This window comes from Sceloporus occidentalis, unplaced genomic scaffold (assembly GCF_023333645.1).
Source record: "Sceloporus occidentalis isolate IW3139 unplaced genomic scaffold, rSceOcc1.0.p SCAF_40, whole genome shotgun sequence".
Classification (NCBI taxonomy): domain Eukaryota; kingdom Metazoa; phylum Chordata; class Lepidosauria; order Squamata; family Phrynosomatidae; genus Sceloporus; species Sceloporus occidentalis.
In genome coordinates, this window is record NW_028317020.1 from 5,412,444 (window position 1) to 5,435,705 (window position 23,262).

Here is a 23,262-nt window from a genome sequence, read left to right on the forward strand (position 1 = left end):
TCCGGGCACGTCACCGAAAATCGTGACGATTATGACAATTGACGTGCCAGGACCGGCACGTCTTTAAACGGGTGAAAAAATCGATCCGTGATCGATTTTTTCACTCAAACGGTGTTGCTCTAATGCCTCGACATCGAGGCATTGAGCAACACCAAAAAAAACATTCCCGGCCCCCCCGATCGCTCCTAGGAGCAAATAAAAAAACATGTTTGAAAGACTGCACGTCTTTCAAACATGGCGGCGCCCGCCGCCGAAAAACGGGTTTAGGAAGTGATCGCGAGTCGCTTCCTTTGCTTAGCTGGTGTTGCTAAGATGCCTCAGTATCGAGGCATCTTTGCAACACCTGTTTAGCAAAGGAAGCGACTCGCGATCACTTCCTAAATGCTCAACTTACCTTCCCGGTGCCGGCGTCTTCGAAACACACGCGGTGTTTCAAGATGGCGGCGCCCATCAAGCCGGGGGGCGGAGCCTGCTGTCATCATCGGGGGGGGTGTTGCTGGATGTCATGGACATCCAGTGAATAACACCCCTAGTGGTCAGATCACTCATAAGAGTGATCATGATTTGCTAAATCAAAGGCAATGTTTTCTAAACATTGCCTTTGATCAGTATTGGATCTGCCTCCCTCCTTCACTTGTTTCTAGTGAGGGAGAGAGAGAGATCGGTGTGTTTTCTGGTATTTCAGGTATTCTCTAATAAAAAAATATATATATATTGATCCAAAGGCTCTTATAAGAGCCACCCATATAATATTAACCCCTTCATTGCCATTGATCACTGCATAAACAGTGATCTTGCATAGTGGCAATTGTTTTTGGGTTTGTTTTTTTTTTACATATTTTTTTTACTTTTTTTAGTTTTTTTTTTAGTTTTTATTATAGCCAAGCATTTTTCTTTACCCAGATGTAAAATTCCTACTGAATTTGAATTGCTCATGTTCCAAATGTGGCCCTTTTGCCCCCAAACAATCTGACAAACCCATGCATGTGGGGTATCAATGTTGCTGAACACATATCGGGGTGTTGTGTGACAGCAACATATACCAGGAGCTGTAATTTCACACCTGAAGTACAAAGTATGTGAAAAAAACACCAAAAACAATTACTATCACAAACTTTGACAAGGGTTGGTGGTAGGATTTGTGCATGGAAAGGGTTAAACTATCAGCATCTAAAATACCCTGGGGTGTCTAGTTTTCAAAAATATATGGTTTGGTGGGGTACATTTAATTTGCTGGCTTCAAAGATGCCCCAAATACCACATAGAGACAGAATTACCAGATTCAGAGAAAAATGGTTTTGAATTAGCAAAACTCTACTTGTACTTATTGCCCCATAACGTGTAGAAGAAAGCAAAAAAACATAAAAACATTGGGTATTTCTAAACTCGGGACAAATAGTAGAATCTATTTAGCAGGTTTTTTCAGTAGTTTTTTATGATGAATAAAAGATTTTTCAAATAAAAGTGAGACAATGTGTTTTTTTTTCAATTTTTCGTCATATTTTATTATTTTTATTATAGGAAATTACATCATATGAAAAAAATTATGGTGTCTGAAGAAAGCCCTTCTTGTCCTGAAAAAAACAATATATAACTTGTGTGGGTTTAGTAAATGGGTTAAGAGAAAACTACAGCTAAACACAAACACCGCAGAAACGATTAAACAGCCATTGTCACGAAGGGTACAAAAAATAGAATCAGCCTTTGTCACGAAGGGGTTAAAGTAAGTAACACACCAAAATAGGACAAAACATTTATATATATGATTGTTAACAGCAATCACATTCCTATCATGCCCAGGCATACCCAGATTCCAGGATGTACTCGCAGACTTGGCATGATAGGAGTATGATTGGCCTATCTACCCCTTCTCACTCCCTTTTGTCCTACCTACCCCTTCTTACTCCCTTCTCCCTATCTACCCCCTATCCCTCTGTCTCACTCACTTCTCCCTATCTATCCCCTCCTAACTATCTACCCTCTCCCCCTTTGAAGTTCACTTACCTTTCAGGAGTCCTGCGGTGGGGGTGCAAGGCCTCTGTCTCCCAGCTCTGCCACTGTATGGAACAGTATAGAGTGATGGGAGTTATGATGTACTAAAGCATAATTATATAATGAAAAATACATTGGAAATGGTACAGCATAACACCCATCACTCTCACACACTTACCAATCCACACATATACCAATCCACACACATACCAATCCATACACATACCAATCCACACATACACCAATCCAGACATATACCAATCCAGACATACTAATCCATACATACCAATCCACACATACCAATCCACACATATACCAATCCACACATATACCAATCCACACACATACCAATCCACTCATATACCAATCCACACATACCAATCCACACATACCAATCCACACATACTAATCCACACACATATACCAATCCACTCTCACTCACTGAATGCTTTCCTACCTTTCCTCTTTTCTCCTTACAGCTTCTTTTCCTCCGCTTCGCTCCTCTTCTTCAGTTCTTCTGTCTTCTTCCGGTTCAGTGGGCGCGGCTTCAGTGTTGTGCGCCGGGATCTGACAACAAATCCCGGCGCACAGCAGCTGTTGCCGCGCGGATCACAAGGGAGTGATATCGGAGGTCTTTAACAGACCTCCGGCTCCCTTGAGTGATTTTAAGCCGGGTTCAAGGGCTCCGATACCGCTCCCTTGCGAGCCTGCTCCTCCAGCGGCGGACATTACTGTCCGTCTCTGGAGGGGTGCCGGGTGCCGGCAAGTTGGCACCCCCCTGATGAGCGGCACCCGGTGCGGACCGCCCCTCCCGCCCCCCCCCCGCTAGGTACGCTACTGCTACATGGCTATCCAGTCCTATTCTGTGTAACAGAAATGTAATTAGTGGTCTTTGTTACGCAAAAAACAATAACAAATATATCATGTCTTCAAAATAAGCATGGTGAACTTGACAGGATTTTAATGTAGTTTCTTAAAATAGATACTTTTTATAGCTGGATTTCTATCATTTTCAGTGGTATTATAATTAACCACTATTAACTGATAAAAAAATTGAATTTCATATAATGTAATATTGCATATGAAATACACTGTGGTTATTAAAATTGTTGTTTTTTTTTATTTAATGTTGCTATTTAACTGACTACACAGTGGCATGTAAGTGCAGTAATCATAAAAATATATAGTTTCTTAATCTTGCCTTTGCAACTAAATGAATTCTTTATCATAAGTTATACTGTAACGCCCACCAAATCTTTGTGCTTTTTATGACCAAAATGTATGTGAACACCTAAGGACACCCCAATGCAGGTGCAGCAGGTGGACAATTACACATTCATGCTCACACACACACACTTACACATCCATGCTCTCTCACACACACACAATTACACATCCATGCTGACACACACAAGTGCACATCCATGCTCACAAACACACATAGATATATATTCATATATCTATACAAACACATTTACACATATACATACATCTCACCTGCCCCCACAGCTCTATCTCAGGCTGCTCACACTGGGCAGCCAGCCTCTGTTTCACAGCTCCTGTCTCCCTGTACCAGTTAAAAATAGTTTAGGAAGAGCCCTTCTGACCTGGAGTGGTACGGTCCAGGTCGGAAGGGCCCTTTCTAAATTATTTTGAACCGGCACATGGAGACAGGAACACGGGGTTGCAGGTTCACACCGGACCCCGTAGAGGCATGGGCCGCATCGCAGCTGCGGCTGCCACAACCCCTGTAGTTACGCCAGTGTTCTTCTGGTTGTGGGTAAGATTTTGCAGTTTAGTATATCATTCTTGAGCCCAATCAGCTTTAAATACCATGCAATAAAATACATTGCACTCAATACAGATTTAACTGACCATAAATAATACTAATAATTCCAACATTGTGTACATGTGATATGTGACACTAGTCCCATAAATCATCACACAATAAAAAATAGTTATTAGAACTGTTAATTAAATTACAGTCAATGTCCTGAAATATATACACACAGTATATCTTTTACAGAAACATGAATCATACATGCTTGTTCACAGCATGTAAATATACCACCAAAATGAATAAAAATCATGGATGGTAATAGATTATTTAGTTGATTGATCCCCACTTCTACATAGGATACACAGAGGAAGACCAATATATGTAAATTTATCAGATTGATACACTATCTAATTGGAACTGTCATCAGTCATCAGCGACTGGCTGCTTTTGTATTCATAAATAACGTAATAACACAAATAACATAATCACATTCATAATAAATATTGATTTGGAAATATTTGATTTAACTATTTTGAAAACGTTGGCACATCTCAGAAAATCTAGAAAATGTAATTTAGCGTGTTCACTCATCCTTATTATGAATCATTCAGTATCTTGGAGGAAAGTAAATGGAAATTGAGAGACACATTTTCTTTTTTACACAACACTATTAAAAATGACAAAAAAAACATTTGCATTAACAAATACACATTATGCATTGCTAGACACTTACTTTTGTAAAGTCTCTGCAGTCCATGCTTTATGATTCATAGTGAAATAATCAGGAGGTTAATTAATAATTAAGTGTTAAAGGAATGAGCCACATATAACACGTATCTTAGTTTCCATGTCACTAAGGATATTGCACTTAAGGTGTACATTTCACCATTACAGCTTTAAACATAACCTAAATCATTTTTCAAAAATATCTAAATAACGGAGCCTGAGCATGGTAGATGATTTACTTGCCCATGTCACCACAGGAGAATCTGTGGTTGGTGGGATTTCTGTCTCCTCACATCTCCTGCATATATGTGGTCCCTAACACACCTGCTGCTTATTCTGTAATAAAGGGCCTATATTTACTAGGGCTGCTCCCAGCTACCCTTACCTTGGACGCAGAATTTGATCTTGTTCTGCCCCTTTGTACATTGCTTCTCATGAAGAAGAGAGCAGAAGAAAGAAGACTATGCTTTACCACTATCGATGTTTGACTCGGTATATAGTGATAGGAGTTATGGTGTAGAACCTAGCTCTGTTTTAGTAGACTTGTGCATTTGGATTCTTAAACATTGCAAATTTACAGAATTCAGGCAAATTGGTGATTTGTACAAAGCCACAAAATTAGTCCAGACTCCCCATGAAGCGGATGAAAACAAAACTAAAAACTCTTTGGAATTTCTGTCCAAAATTAGCAGACTCTTTCACTCACAATCTTATGCATTCACCCTCTTACCCTCTTGTTCAGTCCCACATACTCTCTAAATGTTTCCCTACCATCTATGCTGACAACTTCCATTTCTGCCAACTACTTCTACATCTTCTTCTTCTCCTTCTTCTATCTTATAGTGGGGGAGGATATTAACAAAAGCACCATACAATTCACCTTAATTTCCTATAAACCTGGTCATGCTGCTAGTTCAATGCTACATCATTGTGTTTCTGACACTTTATTCTGTGGAGTGCAGTAGTTTTGTTGTATCATGGAATTTTACATTGAATCTGGTTTCTGTATTTGTACTGTGATTTATTTGGATCTTCTCGTTTTTGGCTTCTTGGTGTGGATTTTGGTACTGTGCTATTGTTCCCCAGTCTGATCGTGCTACAGACTCTGACATCATGATTGTGCCTATTTCAATTCATCTGGGATCTCCTCCTACTGTCCCTTTAAGAAGCCATCTGATGCGTGAGACGGAAACAATCCTCCGTCTCTGTCGTGACGGCCCCCTCTTTGTGCTCCAGCCGTCCTGCGGATCATGGTGTGAGGAAGGAGACCTTGGCACCGCCATAATCCGGAGGCAAGCGGGTCAACCATGCCGGACCCCTCTCCGTGCGGCGTCATGTCGGCGGCGCGTGTGGAGAGGAGTGCCGTGGCGGGGACCCGTCTGGGATTGTTATTTAATTTCTCTATACCTTTAACGGTACGTTTATTGGGTTATTGTCAGGACCCGGGCGAGCAGGTCTGGTAGGAGTCTATGTGCAAGGGATACGGGGGACTCTATCTGTACCCCTTTATGCATGGTGACAGAGAGAGATAGGTACAGACAGAGTAGCAGAACTGGAAAGGCAGAGAGACGGGAGCTGAGGCAGGTACAGGCTCAGGAGCTGAGGCAGAGAGACGGGAGCTGAGGCAGGTACAGGCTTGGGAGCTGAGGCAGAGAGACGGGAGCTGAGGCAGGTACAGGCTCGGGAGCTGAGGCAGAGAGACGGGAGCTGAGGCAGGTACAGGCTCGGGAGCTGAGGCAGAGAGACGGGAGCTGAGGCAGGTACAGCTACAGGCTCGGGTGCAGGTACAGCTACAGGCTCGGGTGCAGGTACAGCTACAGGCTCGGGTGCAGGTACAGCTACAGGCTCGGGTGCAGGTACAGCTACAGGCTCGGGTGCGGGCCCACTGGCAGTTTCAGGCACAGGTACAGGCTCGGGTGCGGGCCCACTGGCAGGTGAGCCCACAGGCAGGTTCAGGTACAGGTACAGGTTCAGGCACAGGCGAGGCCCACTGGCAGGGCGGACGGGAACGGAGGCCCACTGGCAGGGCGGACGGGAACGGAGGCCCACTGGCAGGGCGGACGGGAACGGAGTACTACCGGGCCAGGCACGTGTACAGGTTCATGCTTGGGTACTGGATCATGCACGAGTACCGGCTCAGGCACGGGTACGGGCACAGGCTCAGGCAGGAACGGGCACAGGCTCAGGCAGGCACGGACTCAAGGTCAGGCAGGCACGGGCTCAGGCACGGGCTCGGGAACGGGCTCGGGCACGGGTTCAGGCACAGGTTCAGGCACAGGCATGGGTACAGGCACGGGTTCAGGCACAGGCACGGGTTCAGGCACAGGCACGGGTTCAGGCACAGGCACGGGTTCAGGCACGGGCTCAGGTTCAGGCACGGGCTCAGGTTCAGGCTCGGGCTCGGGCTCGGGCACGGGTTCAGGTTCAGGTTCAGGTTCAGGTTCAGGTTCAGGCTCAGGCACAGGCACAGGCACAGGCACAGGCACAGGCACAGGCACAGGAAGCGGCTCAGCGCAAAGCAGTCCTTCAACGTCAATGCCAAGGCCCTGATTGAAGGGCAGGGCAGGTCTTTTAACCCCTTCGTGACAATTGCCGGTCCGGGCACGTCACTGAAAATCGTGACGATTATGACAATTGACGTGCCAGGACCGGCACGTCTTTAAACGGGTGAAAAAATCGATCCGTGATCGATTTTTTCACTCAAACGGTGTTGCTCTAATGCCTCGACATCGAGGCATTGAGCAACACCAAAAAAAACATTCCCGCCCCCCCCCGATCGCTCCTAGGAGCAAAAAAAAAACATGTTTGAAAGACTGCACGTCTTTCAAACATGGCGGCGCCCGCCGCCGAAAAACAGGTTTAGGAAGCGATCGCGAGTCGCTTCCTTTGCTTAGCTGGTGTTGCTAAGATGCCTCAGTATCGAGGCATCTTTGCAACACCTGTTTAGCAAAGGAAGCGACTCGCGATCGCTTCCTAAATGCTCAACTTACCTTCCCGGTGCCGGTGTCTTCGAAACACACGCGGTGTTTCAAGATGGCGGCGCCCATCAAGCCGGGGGGCGGAGCCTGCTGACATCATCGGGGGGGTGTTGCTGGATGTCATGGACATCCAGTGAATAACACCCCTAGTGGTCAGATCACTCATAAGAGTGATCATGATTTGATAAATCAAAGGCAATGTTTTCTAAACATTGCCTTTGATCAGTATTGGATCTGCCTCCCTCCTTCACTTGCTTCTAGTGAGGGAGAGAGACAGATCAGTGTGTTCTGGTATTTCAGGTATTCCCTAATAAAAATATATATATATTGATCCAAAGGCTCTTATAAGAGCCACCCATATAATATTAACCCCTTCATTGCCATTGATCACTGCATAAACAGTGATCTTGCATAGTGGCAATTGTTTTTGGGTTTTTTTTTTTTTTACATGTTTTTTTACTTTTTTTAGTTTTTTTTACTTTTTTTAGGTTTTTTTTTAATTTTTTATTATAGCCATTAACCCTTTCCTTCCCCACTATTTTTGCTGCAATTCTTACCATGCAGCGGTATACGGCTGAGGAGGCGTATGCCTTTTTGGCCACAGATTCTGAGGCCACTGATACAGCGTCAGATTTTGACGTTGGTCAGTTCACAGATACATCTAGTGATGTATCTGTGGCTGTTAGGACGCCTACCACACGTAGTCGTGGCAGTGCACCAGAGGCATGGGTAGCGCCTAATAGGTACAAGCCAGCTATCCCTCCTTTTTCTGGAATTCCTGGCATCAATATTGATGTTACAGGATTCACTCCACTGCAATTTGTGCAGGTTTTTTTGGGAGACGATGTCTTGGGAGACATTGTCACACAAACAAACATTTATGCCCAGCAGCACCGTGCTGCTAGCCCTAATTCTTTTTGGGCAAAACAGCCATGGACTCCCATTGACGTGCCAGAATTTCTTAAATTCTGGGCACTCACAATGTTAATGGGCATTATAAAAAAGCCCTCCATCCGCTCCTACTGGAGCACCAGCCCCATCTTTAGTACCCCCATTTTTGCCCAAACTATAACTAGGCAAAGGTATGAAATGATTCTTCGTTTCATGCATTTTAGCGACAACAGCCTGTGCCCCCCTAAGGAGGACCCCCAGTTTGATAGGCTGTACAAAATCCGCCCCCTGATTACCCATCTCGCTGCCAGGTTTCCAGAGGTTTATACACCTGGAAAGAATATCTGCGTGGATGAATCCCTAATGAAATATAAAGGAAGGTTGGGATTCAAGCAGTATATTCCTTCCAAGCGCTCCAGGTATGGAGTGAAGGTGTATAAGCTCTGCGAGAGCGAGACAGGATATACTCATGCCTTCCGGGTATACGAGGGTAAGGATAGCTACCTTGACCCTCCAGGTTGCCCAGATCATCTGGGCACCAGTGCCAAGATTGTTTGGGACCTAATATTCCCCCTTATGAACAAAGGCTACCACTTGTATGTAGATAACTTCTATACAAGCGTCCCTTTGTTCAAGCTGCTGTATTGTTTCGATACGGTAGCTTGCGGTTCTATAAAAAAGAACCGCTTGGGTTTCCCACAACGCCTGGTACGAACCCGGCTAGGAAAGGGGGAGACCTCAGCTCTACGCCAAGAGGAGCTTTTGGCATTGAAGTTCAAGGACAGAAAAGAGGTGTGCATGCTGAGCACCATCCACGATGAGAGAACCGTGGAGGTTTCTGTCCGTGGCAGAGCTGGGGTCACTACAAAGCCAGTGTGCATCAGGGCCTATAACAAGCACATGGGTGGAGTTGATCTGTCAGATCAACTCCTACAGCCCTACCTCATTATGAGGAAGACAAAGGCCTGGTACAAGAAGGTTGCAATTTATCTAATGCAAATTGCAACCTATAACGCTTTTTTGCTGCACAAAAAAGCAGACACTGGGCTGAAGCTGTCTTTTTTGCAGTTTCAGCTCGAAGTAATTTCAGGTATCTTGTACCGTGATGCACCTGGTCCCGAAGTAGTGATGGGAACCAACAGAATTGGGGCTACCCATTTTATTTTTAAAATCCCCCCTACAGCAAAGAAGCAGAATCCCCAAAAGAGATGCAGGGTATGCTACAGCAGGGGGCAAAGAAAGGACACCACATTTTACTGTCCAGATTGCCCTGGAAAACCTGCACTCTGTGTCGGTGACTGCTTCAAGCTGTATCACACAGTTTCCCATTTTTAATTTTTTTTTTGTTCCTGCTCCATTTTTGTATTTTTTTTTAATTTTTTGTTACATTTACTGTTTTTTAGCTTTTATTTGCTCCACCATTTTTAAGCGTTTTTATTTGCACTGTCAAGTGACCCCTGTGTCCATTCCGTGGCATGAGGGACCACTTAAGGTGCTAGATCAAATCCCTTCTTGGAGATAGGCCAGGCTTTCTTGTAACCTGTCCCTACTGATAGTTGGGTACAAGCATTTTTCTTTACCCAGATGTAAAATTCCTACTGAATTTGAATTGCTCATGTTCCAAATGTGGCCCTTTTGCCCCCAAACAATCTGACAAACCCATGCATGTGGGGTATCAATGTACTCAGGAGATGTTGCTGGACACATATCTGGGTGTTGTGTGACAGCAACATATACCAGGAGCTGTAATTTCACACCTGAAGTACAAAGTATGTGAAAAAAACACCAAAAACAATTACTATCCCAAACTTTGACAAGGGTTGGTGGTAGGATTAGTGCATGGAAAGGGTTAAACTATCAGCATCTAAAATACCCTGGGGTGTCTAGTTTTCAAAAATATATGGTTTGGTGGGGTAAATTTAATTTGCTGGCTTCAAAGATGCCCCAAATACCACATAGAGACAGAATTACCAGATTCAGAGAAAAATGGTTTTGAATTAGCAAAACGCTACTTGTACTTATTGCCCCATAACGTGTAGAAGAAAGCAAAAAAACATAAAAACATTGGGTATTTCTAAACTCGGGACAAATAGTAGAATCTATTTAGCAGGTTTTTTCAGTAGTTTTTTATGATGAATAAAAGATTTTTCAAATAAAAGTGAGAAAATGTGTTTTTTTTTCAATTTTTCGTCATATTTTATTATTTTTATTATAGGAAATTACATCATATGAAAAAAATTTGGTGTCTGAAGAAAGCCCTTCTTGTCCTGAAAAAAACAATATATAACTTGTGTGGGTTTAGTAAATGGGTTAAGAGAAAATTACAGCTAAACACAAACACCGCAGAAACGATAAAACAGCCATTGTCACGAAGGGTACAAAAAGTAAAATCAGCCTTTGTCACGAAGGGGTTAAAGGCAGGGCTTCACTCAGTTCATGAGGTGCAGCTGTACCTGATAATCAGGTTCAGATCACTCCAGAGGGAGGAGTGGAAGCAGATGTATTAGCCTGAAGTATAATTCAGCCATGGTTCAGGCAGCAGAGAGTGCTATTTAATGTACCCTACAAATTCAGTGTGCACATACTTTTGTAACGGGAAAAAAATTATACAACATAAGGTTTCTGTGCACACTTACTACTACAAAATAGAGGGAATGTTTAATTTGACAACATCAGCACCAGACTAATCTCATCACACATACGACAAAAGCAAATACACAACAGAGGCAATGGGATTAGGGAAGTAACTCTTAAATGTAGACTAGAAGGAGAGTCATTCTTAATATACATAGAAATGGAAACAAGGGTGAAAATACAGAATATTACTGTTATGGTCTGGCTGCCTTTCTGCATACTGCCAACTCCTCAGTTGTAGGCTAATTAACAGCTTGTCAGAGTTACCACGGCTCCTTTCCTTTGGATCAGCCCATTATCCAGCCCACGGCCAGCCCCTTCAGGCTATTGAAGCAGAAAGGTTCACTTCCTCCTTGACCTTGTGTTGTTTCCAGCTGTAAGTGTGTTATCCTGTGTTTCTGTTAGACTTGGGCACCAGGGGGCTCTTCGTGTTCGTCTTCGTGCTCGTCTTCGGCAAAAAAAAAACTTCGTATTCCGCGAATATTCGCCTGGTCCTGTCTTCTCTTCGGGCGAATATTCGCGGACACTCTTCGTGCTCGGGTTTTCTTCGTTTTCCCCGGTTAAGGGGTTAAAACGGGGTTAAAGCCGCTCTGGCGCCAGGAGTTTAAATGTCCGTATGAGCAACTCTATTGGTCGTCAGCAGGGGGCTCGTCTGCCATTGGTTGATGGCAGACGAGCCCCCTGCTGGCGACCAATAGGGTCGCTCGTACAGACTGTTATACTCCAGGTGCCGTAATTGTTCGGCAGATCCCGCTGGTCTCCCTGTTCTATCATTTATTAACTGATAGAACAGGGAGACCAGTGGGATCTGCCGGGTAAGTTGCAGCATTGGGATTTTAAAAGTCTGTACGAGCGACTCTGTTGGTCGCTCGTACAGACTTTTAGGCTCCTGGTGCTGTAACTTACCCGGCACATCCCACTGGTCTCCCTCCCTGTTCAATTAATTAAATGTCCGTACGAGCGAACAATAAAGTCGCTCGTACGGACATTTAACTCTGTACAGGGAGGGAGATGAGTGGCATCGGCAGGGTAAGTTGCAGCATTGGGGTTTTAAAACCCCAATGCTGCAACTTACCCTGCCGATGCCACTCATCTCCCTCCCTGTACAGAGTTAAATGTCCGTACGAGCGACTTTATTGGTCGCTCGTACGGACATTTAACCCGGCACGGACTAACTAATTGAACAGGGAGGGAGACCAGTGGCATCGGTCTCCCTCCCTGTTCAATTAGTTAAAGACCAGTGGCATCGGCAGGGCAAGTTGCAGCATTGGGGTTTTAAAACCCCAATGCTGCAACTTACCCTGCCGATGCCACTGGTCTCCCTCCCTGTACAGAGTTAAATGTCCGTACGAGCGACTTTATTGGTCGCTCGTACGGACATTTAACCCGGCACAGACTAACTAATTGAACAGGGAGGGAGACCAGTGGCATCGGCAGGGTAAGTTGCAGCATTGGGGTTTTAAAACCCCAATGCTGCAACTTACCCTGCCGATACCACTCGTCTCCCTCCCTGTACAGAGTTAAATGTCCGTACGAGCGACTTTATTGGTCGCTCGTACGGACATTTAACCCGGCACGGACTAACTAATTGAACAGGGAGGGAGACCAGTGGCATTGGTCTCCCTCCCTGTTCAATTAGTTAAAGACCAGTGGCATCGGCAGGGCAAGTTGCAGCATTGGGGGTTTTAAAACCCCAATGCTGCAACTTGCCCTGCCGATGCCACTGGTCTTTAACTAATTGAACAGGGAGGGAGACCGATGCCACTGGTCTCCCTCCCTGTTCAATTAGTTAGTCCGTGCCGGGTTAAATGTCCGTACGAGCGACCAATAAAGTCGCTCGTACGGACATTTAACTCTGTACGGGAGGGAGACCAGTGGCATCGGCAGGGTAAGTTGCAGCATTGGGGTTTTAAAACCCCAATGCTGCAACTTGCCCTGCCGATGCCACTGGTCTTTAACTAATTGAACAGGGAGGGAGACCGATGCCACTGGTCTCCCTCCCTGTTCAATTAGTTAGTCCGTGCCGGGTTAAATGTCCGTACGAGCGACCAATAAAGTCGCTCGTACGGACATTTAACTCTGTACGGGAGGGAGACCAGTGGCATCGGCAGGGTAAGTTGCAGCATTGGGGTTTTAAAACCCCAATGCTGCAACTTGCCCTGCCGATGCCACTGGTCTTTAACTAATTGAACAGGGAGGGAGACCGATGCCACTGGTCTCCCTCCCTGTTCAATTAGTTAGTCCGTGCCGGGTTAAATGTCCGTACGAGCGACCAATAAAGTCGCTCGTACGGACATTTAACTCTGTACAGGGAGGGAGATGAGTGGCATCGGCAGGGTAAGTTGCAGCATTGGGGTTTTAAAACCCCAATGCTGCAACTTACCCTGCCGATGCCACTGGTCTCCCTCCCTGTTCAATTAGTTAGTCTGTGCCGGGTTAAATGTCCGTACGAGCGACCAATAAAGTCGCTCGTACGGACATTTAACTCTGTACGGGAGGGAGACCAGTGGCATCAGCAGGGTAAGTTGCAGCATTGGGGTTTTAAAACCCCAATGCTGCAACTTGCCCTGCCGATGCCACTGGTCTTTAACTAATTGAACAGGGAGGGAGACCGATGCCACTGGTCTCCCTCCCTGTTCAATTAGTTAGTCTGTGCCGGGTTAAATGTCCGTACGAGCGACCATTAAAGTCGCTCGTACGGACATTTAACTAATTGAACAGGGAGGGAGACCAGTGGCATCGGCACTGCCGATGCCACTGGTCTCCCTCCCTGTTCAATTAGTTAGGGGTTAACTTTTTTTTAAAGGGTTAAGGGGCCGTGCAAGTGAGCCTATTGTTCGCTAGCACGGCCCTTTAACCTATGGATTTCCGCTCCCGTTAACCCCTTCGATGCTGTGTTAGATAACGCAGCATCGAAGGGGTTAACGGGAGCGGAAATCCATAGGTTCGCTGTCAGGGGCTACAAAGACCCTGCGAGTGAGCCTATTGGTCACCTGCAGGGTCTTTCTCTGGCATCAACCAATTGGTTGATGCCAGAGGAGGTCCCTGTAGGCGACCAATAGGCTCATTCGCACTGCCCTGTAGCGTGACGGCGAACCTGCGGATTTCCACTTCCGGGAACTGCCGCGATGCCGCGAAGCCAAGAAGCCAAGACAAGGTAAGATGAAGGGGGGGAATGGTAGACGAAGACGAAGACAATCACGAAGATCTTCGTGGTGTGTGTCTTCGTCTTCGCCTACGTTTTACCGCCGCCGTCTTCTCTTCGGCGTGTCTTCGGAACGAACACGAAAACGCACTCTTCGTGTTCGTTTCCATGTTCGCCCGAAGACGAATGCACAAGTCTAGTTTCTGTGTACCTGTGCATGACTTGGCTTTCCCTGACATCCCTCCTGACAACAGCTTGTCTGAGTAGCCGTCTTGGTTCCTGACCCTGGCTGATCTTTTGATATACACTCCTGGATCATGATTTGGATTTATTCACTCGAGTCCTACAATAAAGTTGTTTTGCATAAGTTTTGTGTCCGTCTGGTTTCTGGTAATAATAATTTTCCTAAAATGGGGGTCCAGCATCATACACTATATACACTATATATATATATATATATACCAATCATTCATAACATTATGACTGCTGACAGGTGAAGTGAATGAAACTGATAATCCTGTGGGATATATTAGGCAGCAACTGAACATTGATGTGTTAGAAGCAGGAGAAATGGGCAAGCGTAAGGATCTGAGTGACTTTGACAAGGGCCAAATTGTGATGGCGCCAGAGCATCTTTAAAACTGCAGCTCTTGTGGGATGTTCCCGGTCTGCAGTGGTCAGTATCAAAAGTGGTTCAAGGAAGGGAAAGTGTTGAACCAGCGACAGTGCCATGGCTCATTGATGCACGTGGGGGGCAAAGGCTGGCTCGTGTGGTCAAATCCAACAGACGAGCTACTGTAGCTCAAATTGCTGAAAAATGCTGGTTCTGATAGAAAGGTGTCAGGACACACAGTGCATCTCAATTTGTTGCATATGGGGCCATGTAGCTACAGTATGTTTAAGTTGAAATAATATTTTTCTCATGAAGAAATGAAACTGCATGATAAACCAAGAAAATATTGTTTTGTCGGAGAGTTATTTTGCAGAAGTCACTGGGAAAACGCCATGTTTATGTCATAGATGTGGACATATGTTTTATTCTTTTTGAAAGAATGCCATATTGTAAGAGAATGGGGGAGTAAATATGAAACGATAACCACAACTTGTTTCCAAGTTAAACAACATATTACTCTGCAGGTTTAAAAGCAATGCCAGTTCTCACATAAAAATAGGTTCTCCAATAGGCCTGTCCTAAAGCCAGTTAGTAAGGCCTTGTAGAATAATGAGATCTTTTGGTTGTCATGGCATTTGGTGCATGTGACCCACCACATCTGCTAGTTATTGTGGAAGAAAAATATATGAGTGGCGAAAAGAGTTTCCAGCATTTTCTGCAAAGGCAAGCATAACCTGAGCCAAAGAGAATTTAACACTTAAAAGAAAGGCATCAAAATATATAGTAATCATTCATGTGTGCTCACTTATCTATGACATAATATCATGATTGCAGTCCACCCATACATATGCTCTGATGGAAATAAAAAAAAAACCAACAAAGTATGTAAAATATTCGGCAACTCTTTTTCAGTGTCATTATTTCTGTACGTTTTACTTGTTTAAGGCGAGAGGCATAGGCTATTATCAACCCACGCACTTCAGTCTATTTTGGGGAGAAATCATGCACGTATTGAATGATATTTTATCCATTTTGATATTCTGTCCTCCCCTTCTTAACCTTTTATTTTTTAGATCATGGGGCTTTAGTAGCCTTTGTGGCTAATGGTGCCTAAAATGTCACACTGGCCTTGCTCACCTTCAGAGCGGCACCTTGTCTGTAACATTTCACACCTTGCAGAGGGCCCTGGTTGGAGTCACAGCTTCAAAAGACAAATTCATGCTATAAGACCTTTTGGCACCACATGCCTATACAATTGAATTAACCCCTCTCATGCTGAAATTTGGCCATACCATCTCTACCAGGTAGCAAGTCCATGTATGCACTACACAGGTTGGCGTGACACTATCTATAAGCTTATATAATGTATAAACAGCGTAAACCCTGTTTCTATCCACTCAAGGGGTCCAGAAAAGGGAAAGAGGTTAGGGAAGGATTGTTGAGGAAAGGTAAAAGAGATTAAGAGGTGATGGTTGTGAATACCCTTAGTTTTTAGTTTCTGTCTGAATATGAAGTGGTCTTCTGTTGTCCTGGTAGGTGGAGAGAGGGTGTACCAGAGCTACTGTATGTACCTAGTACAGAAGGTTAACGGCTGGATAATTTTTACTTCTGGTATATCTTACTTGTTGCAAGAGCAGTTGAGGAGGAGCAGATGTCTTTGGGGGAAGGTCATGGGGTGAACATCTGTAAATATAATGGTTCACTTTTATATAGTGCCCAGTGCACCATTGTGAAGGATTTTAAATGTTGGTGGTTGTTCTCTTCTGTAGTTTCTTCAGTTCCACAGATACAGTTTTGTGAAAAAGAAAGTAAACCCTCTTTGAACCCTATTGTCAGGAACTTACCGTTCACCCCGGCTTCTTCGTCCGCAGCCCACGCGGTCGCATACCACGCGGCTGTGGACCGCATCCATGGAGGATAGGCCGCATCCCCGACCTCTCCTACGGTGCACGCCGTGTAGGGCGGACGCCAGAAGGAGATTGACAGCGGGGAGGCGTGTCCTGCGGTCCAGTGACGCAGGTGGGCAGGCAGAGAGGCGGGACAAAGAGGTGACGGACAGTCACCATTAATATGGTATATTGGGGAAGGAGGGCTTATGGGAGGAGTCAGTCTTTAGCGGGCTATTTAAACCTGCAGCCCTGTACATTCATTACTTGATTGTTCTGGTTACCTGCTATATCCATCTCCCTTATTGCTGGACACTTGTTTATTGGATTCTACGGACTTTGACCTTGGCTTGATTATACGGACTTTGCTGATTCTCTCTACCCCTGACTGCGGATTGCTTAACGGTACTGCTTTTTGCCTATTCCTTTTTGCTTCAGTAAATAAATCATTGCTGTTGCATTATCTACTGGTTTTGTGTCTGCTGCTTCACCTGGTGTCTTTCTGCGCCGTGCTCCAACCCCACAAACCTTACACCTATGGTTTTAAATGTCAGGGCATGATAACAATTATATGTTGCTTTACCCTGAGAAAAAATTAGGTAAAAAACAAATTACGTAAATACAAACTTTTTAAATGTATTTAACAAAAAGAAAGCAAAAATGGAGAAGTGTGACCACCTCTATAAAAGCCAAAGGTTTAGCTGTTTGCTGGTCTGGAACATTTAGGTGTGTGTTAACACAATGCCAAGGAGGGATCTTAGAGAAGGCTATTTCCAAAGAAGTCCATTATTCTACAGTGAGAAAGATTATTGTAAACTGGAAAACATTCAAGATAGTTGCCCGGATCAGTAAATTTAGTCCACATCAAGTTCAAAATCTAGAAAATCAAAATAAATCACAGTGCAAAGGAGCACACCAGGACCAATGTCAAAATCCATGCCAAAGGGCAAAATTCACGCAGTTTATCAGTGCCATCCTAATCCCAAACAGTTTATCTGTGCCAGCTTTGCCCTCAGGATGTCTGCACCATCATTAACCCTTGCACACATATGTAAACACACACAAATTTGCACATGCTAACACACACTTATTCATTAACTCACGTACACACTCATTCTAACACACACACTCCCTCTTACACCACTTACACACACATGCTCACATACACTTATACACAGACATACATACATACAAACATATGTACCCCCGCCCTGGGATGTTGGTGATAGGAGTACTCCCTGTTTGACTGACGCACTGATTATGGAATGGATTGGGGCAATTATTGCTGGTGCTCAGAGTTTTTGAGGCGGTTTGCTAGACAAGAGTCTAATCTGCTTAGTTTCGGCGACGATACTAAGCAGGTCACTAGTGGATAGTTTTTGGAAGGAACTAAAAGGCTATCTTTAATGAAGCTTGGATCAAGTGTGACAGCTGGGCAATGGACTCTGAAGTGACCACATAAATAATTAGCATTTGCAGGCCGTGTGAATGAGCCAGACGACGCTAAACTCAGCAGGGGAGGACCCACCATGACCCCTTTATAAGGTAAGTGTGACAGGTTCATGATTCATCTGATATTTAAATTAACCAATTCAAACGATGCTTATCTTATTAAACAAGGTACTAACTGTCTGGTGAATGTCAGTGATGCACAAGGAAGAATGTCAGTTTAAATGCAGTGCAGTTACTTGAAATAGCAACAAAAATTTACTGTATGGTGTTAATCAGTGATATGGACAAAGTAAAGTAATAGTAGAAAAGTAAATGCCATGGGGAAAAAAAATCTATAAAAGAAAATGTTATGCAAGATAAAGTATTCCAACCTGCCTGTTGCTGGGTAGCTATTTCTTTAACAATGAATGGATGATAAAAGGGAACGTTATTACCCACATCAAGGTGCATTAATATTGTATGAGATTCAGACAAAACCATCACAGTCAAGAAGCTGGGTCATTTAATGATGACCCTTTTTCCCACAGATGAAAGACATTTGCACCTTGAATAGATCATCCAGGAGTTTCCAGTTTGAGTTTCCAGGAATAAACATAATAGCCTTTCCAGCAAGTAACAGGTATGATTGTGTCTTACTACAAAGGGAATATGCTTTTATTCTGTCTATGCCATACTTATATTTAAGATGTAAAAAGAAAAAATCAAAACAAAAAAGCTTATTGAACCATGTTTACTATAGTACACCCTATGATTGGACAAATATCTAATGTATTAAGCATTATTTACATATTGCAAGATCTGTGTGGGGTGCATGGAAATGGGGTCTATTCACAAAGGCTGAAATTGGCCCAAGATTATTTCCATTTGAAAAATTTGTGAACCATCATCCCAATGTTCTGATTCAAGGGTCAAATAAACTCTCCTCTGTAGTCTGTATCCTCTTGCCTTCCATTTGATGGAATGTTTAATGTTGTTAATGTCAGTGAAAGTGTTTCATAGACTAATAGAATGTGTCTCATGCCAAAACGTTCCCTTTTACCTTGTGGGAGGAGCAGATTTTAGAAATTATTTTTTTATTGTCCGTGGAAGGGGGTTAGTAGAATTGGAATAGAAAGATGGTCCTGATGTTGTCCATTGGGTAGTCCTCCTGTTAAATGTAATCTCATAATCAAGCTTCACAGGGAATGGGAGAAAGGAGCACATAACCTAAGCAGCCCACTACCTGGTTACTAATTGGAAATACTGAACGTTGTGGCACTTAATACTCATTTGGGCCATATAGTCTGGCCATTTTCTCCTGCAGAAAAACCTTAAACCTTAAATCGGTGCCTGGTCTTGTATTATATTGATGCATGTTTAAATTCCCTCACTGTATTAACTTCTATTACTTCTGCTGGAAGGTTGTTCCTATTATCTACTAGGCTTGTGCATACAGATTTGTACAGATTCCAAATTAAGGAGATTTGCATCTTTCATAAATTTGAGCAAATTTCCAAAAATGAGACAAGACCCCCCCAGTCTATCTCACTCTCATCCATGTTCTCTCACACTTCCATTCTCATTTTCTCACGCTCTCTGAATATCTCCGCATATTGCTTCTGCTTAAGCAAGGATCTTAATGCAGAGTGATGGGTGGGGCAATGGATGGGGCAATGGATGGGACAGTGGGATACACATATTGTGGGCTTATGGGCCTCAATATTTCTGATGGGGGGCCCTGAGCCAACTCAGCACATCCTCCATTGACTTCATTATAAAGCGCTGCATGCCTAATAGATACGACGCACAGGGATATGACATTGTATCCTGGTGCTCTGTACATTAAAGGCATGCAGCGCCTTTTAGTGTACCAGAAATCTGAACACAGAAGTGTTCACGTCTAGGGCAGCCCCAAAGGTAAATATACCTTTGGTTCCTTAGGTTAATCAATAAATTCATCAGAGCCAAAGAAAATTATTGAGCAGATTCCAGGGTTCCCTGATGCCACAGCAGAGATTGGTTGGCTTAAGAAGATATCAAGCATGTTGACTAACAGATACAAGCCATGGCATGGGTGGCCATTCAGGGAGGCCGCCCCCCAAAGGACATTCATGCAAATATGCCCACAATGCATTGTAGCATACAAGACTTCTCTACATTGTTTGTAGACAGTGCACAGGCTTTACTGGGATCTCTTGAAAACAAAACTCAAACTCTAATCGGTATGGGCTAATCCCAGGCACACAGAGGGTGCCACTGAAGAAGCTTGGTGCTCAATGTTTTTTGTTAAGGACACTTTGTGGTTTGCTAGGAACCGCCTGAAGCTGAGAAGGGAACAGGTCACTGCCTTAGACTGCTATTTCTTTTTTATACTGTTTCCAAATGAATGTTATGAATATACTATATTACATATGTGAACTGTTTGTTGTGCTATTATTAATATGAATCACGTTTTTATGTATTTTAGTTAAGCTGTTGCTGTTTGTGTTGTGTGCTGTGTCTCAGTATTCTTAGTATATTAAATGTATGTTATGTCTTTGAACAACCTCAGCCAACGTACATAGGACCAAGGTGTTCCACACTGCTATAATTCTTCAAATCCCTATGAGTTTTGTAAAAGATAAGGACATGTAACCTGAGAGGAGAGTGATGTGTGAGGCACTCTTTAACATGAGGAATTATAAGGGTAGAAAGGCAAGCTTTCAATGTACCACTTTGTGGAGGTGGAGCTCAGTGGTGTTACGCTATGTGTTAAAGTAAGTATTAGTACTAGTGTGCTAGTGTGTTTGTGTGAGTGTATGGTGGTCTTGTATGGTGGTCTGGGAGCAGTAGGTCACTTTGATTTACATGCCAGAAGGTGCCAGCCCTCCCCATGTGACCATGCTGGGTGGAAGCCCAGGCACTTAGTTTATGCTTTGCCTGAAAAGTTATTACGGCAGCCCTGTTAGTGGTTGGGGCTATACTGTACTGATAACTTTCTACCCATTTATCCACATACAATGTATTAGACATCTACCTTCAGTATTACCGTTGTAGCTTCCAAATACATAATTGTGGCTTTACTGAGATAAGCATTCTCATACACACCTGAACATAAACCCTGATGTATCCTGAATTATATATCATGCTCTGCCTTTGATGCTCCATGTGACTGTTCCTGTATGCACTTACACCATTCATAGACAAGGACTGTTACTAATTGAAAGACCCTGGAGACATAGATCAAAATATCCCTGCATAATCAGGCCATAGTGCTGGTTTCCCTGTAAGCCACGGAGCCTTCTTATCAGATTTCATCCTAGGTAGGTCACATGAATATAAAAAAATGGTAAGCTAAATAGAAAATTTGCACAATGAAAAAATATGCATGTTACAAAAAAACAAAAAATACTTCCTTACACGCCATATGGGTCAGTCAGAATGTTACTTGTAGCTAGCTGCTCTGGAGCTCTCTGGGTTAAACCTCCTCCTTGTTTAGTCTGCCTTCCTGTGGAAATCACAGCACCATGTCATCACTTTGACAACATCTGGATCTAATTATGAGCCACATGATCAGCATTTTCTTTTCTTTACTGCCATGCTTTTCCTCTTGAGAGTGCAAATATTCTGCATATGATACATTAGCTACATGACCCGCACACACAGCATTGGCTGTTAGACCATGAATAGTCCCCTTGTTCTCAGTTTAAAGCAGCAGCAGGCATTTGACTTTAATATGTGTGATTGCCTACCACTTTTTCTGTCCAAAACGGTGAGCTTCCATAGGTCCCTGCTAACTATTATCCAAAAATAGAACAGTTGTGCGGTTGAATGTTTTTCAATTTTCTCCAATTTTACATAGCGAGTAAAATAGTGGACAGCTTATATAAACAAAATATACATAGGACTATTCATTCAAAAACCCTTATTTTAATAGACGTCCCTTTTCCACAACTACAACTAACAGGATGTCCTTTCGGACTTAAGTATAGGTGAGTTGTTCCATTCGGGTATTATTATTATTAATAATAGTGTGCTTATTCTTACAATCAGGTCTCATCAAATACTACCCTTCCCCACCATGGGAAAAATATGCCATAGGGTATTATTTTTCTTGTACTACATCAGTGTAGGTTTTTAATTCTCTTCACATCTAGCTCTTTTCTTAAAACAAATTAATGATCTGTCAAATGAATTATATTACATAGTCATTTACATGTGTGTGGAGACCATGGGAAAATCATTTTTGTAACAAAATGTAATCTAGTTAGCCAGGACAGCTACATGTGTATAATGTACAACACAGTAGCATAGTAAAAAGCAATTCAGGTTTAAAAATAAGTTCATCAAGTTCAAAACTTCTAGCTATCATTCCTGCTTTTATCCAAAGGAAGGCAAAAAGAAAATCCCAATTAAGCTATTTTTTGGATTTTGGGGAAAAATCCTTCTCGACTCCAAAAGACAATCAGGTTTCTCCTTGGATCAAGAAGCTTTTAAATATGAATTTTAATTCTATCATATATAGGTGGTATACCTATCGTTATATAGGCTTTTGCCATTAAACATAAAAATCTCAAGGCAGAGTATACCATTGGGAACACTGTTCTGTCAGTGACGACAAAAGAGAGGAGTAATTATTTCTAATGACTTAAAGGTAAGCAGACAACACAATAAAGCATCTGAAAAGGCAAGCAGGGTGGTGGGTTGTGTAGCGAGGTGGTTCTGCTATGTTACAGATCTCTGGTCAGGCCTCATCTAGAGTTCTGTGTACAGTTCTGGAGAAGCCATCTCTAGAGCAATGTTGATACAGTGGAGCGTTCAGAGGAGGCCTACAAAATTGGTAAATGGTTTGGAAGACTAAGTGATCTTAAGATATATAGCAAAGCAAAGAAGCAAAGAAGGGAGATGCAATAGGAACATTTAAATACTTAAAAATGACTTAAAGTAAGTGAAGAGGCAAGTTTTTTTGAAAGCAGGAGTGATGTTAGAACAAGAGGTCAGGGTCTGAAACTATAGGTTCAGAGGCTTAGGGGTAATATAAGGAAGTTCTACTTTACTGACAGAATAGTAGATAAATGAAATATACAGTGATGAAATTTAAACATGCATGGGATAGAAAAAGCTATCCTCACTACGGGACCAGGCTAGAGACTGATAGGGGTTAGGATCCCTTACATCAGGGAAACCAGGGAAAATGGGCAGAATAG

The 23,262-nt window shown here is 43.3% G+C and overlaps 1 non-coding gene across 1 annotated transcript; it reads left to right on the forward strand.

Moving 5' to 3' along the window:
• The first annotated feature begins 9,805 nt into the window (after positions 1-9,805).
• On the forward strand, positions 9,806-9,935 carry LOC149290250 (small nucleolar RNA SNORA35). The gene has a single exon (XR_016277255.1). It is a non-coding gene; the product is annotated as a small nucleolar RNA SNORA35 (small nucleolar RNA).
• Positions 9,936-23,262: the final 13,327 nt, after the last annotated feature.